This window comes from Acanthopagrus latus, chromosome 22 (assembly GCF_904848185.1).
Source record: "Acanthopagrus latus isolate v.2019 chromosome 22, fAcaLat1.1, whole genome shotgun sequence".
NCBI lineage: Eukaryota > Metazoa > Chordata > Actinopteri > Spariformes > Sparidae > Acanthopagrus > Acanthopagrus latus.
The window spans coordinates 14,556,826-14,559,967 of record NC_051060.1 but is presented as its reverse complement, the minus strand read 5'-3'; positions in this window follow the sequence as shown (position 1 = coordinate 14,559,967).

Here is a 3,142-nt window from a genome sequence, read left to right as displayed (position 1 = left end):
CGTATGAAAAAAAAAAAAAAAAAGCCGAAGGCGGGGCGGAGGCGCATACCCATCACACGGGAGGAGGGTCACGTGATCAGAGATCAGCACCACGGACAGAGACAGACAGCTGCCTCTGATCACAGCAGGGACACCGCGGAGCTGTTCACAGGTCAGTGAGCTGCAGACTCTGGTGGTCCTTCAGTCTATCAACCAAGAGGTGACCGCATTTAAACACAGTGTCTTCACAGTCCAGGTGGGGTGTGGAGAATAAAAACTGAGTCGTGCTTGTTCGAAAAATATGTATTTTAAAAGCATTATACCTCCACCTGTGCATCAAAATGTGCTGTTTGAGACACAAGTACATTCACTTGAAACACTATACTTAAGTACAATTTTAAGGGTTAGCGGAACTTTACTTGAGTATGTTTTTCACTACTTTAACTACATTTAAAAAAACTAAAACTTTGTACTTTGTACTTCACTTTATTTGCTTACTCTAGTTATCAGTAAGTACGTTTGCAGTATCACATTTTAAATGTTTTAAACCTCATACTCACACAAATAGTTATTCTGATAATATGCTGCCCTTAACTGATGCTAACTGTATTCTGTTTATACAGCCATGACTGTAGCTACGGTTAGCATGTTAGCTCAGTTAGGCGTGCAGTTAGCTAGACTACAGGGGGAGTGTTGGCATTTACACCCTTAGCACAGAAGATTTGGACCACTGGGGAGAGAGAGAGAGAGAGAGAGAGAGAGAGAGAGAGAGAGAGAGAGAGAGAGAGAGAGAGAGAGAGAGAGAGAGAGAGAGAGAAATAGTTTTTCAATTCCAGGGCTAGCTAGTTAGCCTGCTAACTCAAGTAGATAACTCTGTAGCACAATGCGGACATCTTTGACATAACGTCAAAAATGTTACAAATTTAGTTAATTTTTTATGCTTTAAACTGAAATTCTTACATAATGCCCCTTTATATTAATTTATTTCATAGGCAATCTGATACAAAAATTCTAAATTAGGATTCAAAATTAGAAAAATGTTGATGCTAAATGTTGTACATACTTGTAAACGCATGTATTATTCATTTTTAATTGTACTTTCAATATTTAAGTTGTCAGAAAAATATTTTTGAAACTTAAGTATATTTGATATCGGAAACTTTGAAGACTTTTGCTCAAGAATTATTTGCATGGGTGACTTTAACTTTAACCAAAGTAATATCCTAACACAACAACTTTACTTTTACTCTAGTATGATGTTTGGGTAACTATTTACAAACTCTAGTCCAACAGCTGGCTAGATTTAAACAATGTCAACTTTAAATACAACAGTACTGGATATAATTTGGAGACAGACAGCATTTTTTCTGAAACAATGACATTTTATTCAAAAGATGCGTGACATATACAATTATAAAATAATTTACATGGCATGCCTTACTATCCATTCACTATAAACGTTCAGTCACCAAATCAGAGTCAGCTTCTTTTCAAGTGTTTTTGTCATTTAAGTCTACATCTAGAAATACAAAGCACATAATCTTTTCTAAAGAAAAGCCAAATCCTACAATATCTACAACAGGTCATCTCATGAAATCAGTTTAAAGTGAATCGTTAACCTAAGTCCTTAGGCAATTCTCAACATGAACTCAGTGGCTTACACTTGTGAACTTATGTGAACGATGTGTGTATGTGTGTGTGTGTGTGTATGTGTAAGAAGCCATGATCACACACCTTTAAAGATAATAGATTAAACACTGATGGGATTGGTAGACTGCACAGTTGAATACAGACACACCTTGACTTGACAGTTACACTCTACATAACTAGTCTACCGACTACACTAAACTGGGCACTTACTCATTCACATCTTTTCCATCCAATGCAAACTTCACAAAACACAGAAAATCTGCCCGTTCACGACCCTCCCGACCCAACCCTCACCTTGCCATCTCACAACTTGGGCTACACTTGAAACAATTTTTTTTTCTTTTTTTCTTTTTTATCAACACAAAGAAATGTTCAGAAAATTCCACAATATACAGTATGTATAGATACTATATCTCCTTTAGGAAACAATCTCATAAATAAAAACGTACAGATCAGCAACTGAAATGCTGAACTAAAAGAACGGTATCAAACTGTGGTCAAAAATGATGACAAAGAATTTTTCCCCCAAGAAAATATTGCACAACTAACACAAAAAGATGGATATTTTCCTAATGACATGCTCATGTTCTTTTCTTTTCTTCTTTTAAACAATCAGTAGAGACTTTTAATTTGAAATTCTTTTTCCCTACAACACTCCCCCTCTGACAGACATGCATCTCCTTGTGATGTGGAAAGATCACACTAAATGTAATAATCTCATCAATTCAGAGACTAAATAAGAGCTAGAAATGAAGTTACACTTCATTCTAGGCCTTTTTTTTTAAAACTATGAATTTAAGCAAATGCATATTTTGGCACAAACGTTATAGGTGACCCTAATCACACCTGCCTAATGCTATTAAGCCTAAATATTACTGCACTTTTTACTGACTTTGGCGACCATCTTATTCAAATAAAACCTATTGCAGATATTTGCAATGTGTCTAATAATTACCTCCAACAAGGAGGTTGTGTTTTCACTTCACTCCATTTGTTAGGATTACACAAAACCTACTGAATGGATTCCCACCAAATGTATATGGCAGATGGGTCTTGGCCCAGAATAGATCACATGAGCATTTTGTTTCTCACTTTCTTTAGCATTGCAAGACAGGGTGTTTCTAGACATTTCTGTTCATTTCTCATGAAATAATGCATGGATCTTGATGAAATAAATCAGGTGTATTTAGGTGGTTGGTAACTATGAGTGAGTACAATTTGATGCAGATAAAGAGGACTTTAGGGTCTTGGCAGAGGTATGCGCTCTACTGACAGTCATTCTAATTAGGCCCTGCTTTGTGTCTTCAGTTCAACACAAGCCTAAAAAAAATTAGCTGTTCAGATTTCAGTGTCAGATTTTAATAGCTTCATCCTTCATTGGAGTTCTGACTTCAAAGATTCAGTGACAATGATTTCAGCTTAACTGTTTACTATTTTGTGGTTGTAGCTGTTGAGTTAAACAGTACTACAGCTTCACTCCACACCTGATATTACACTTAAAAACACAGTGGAG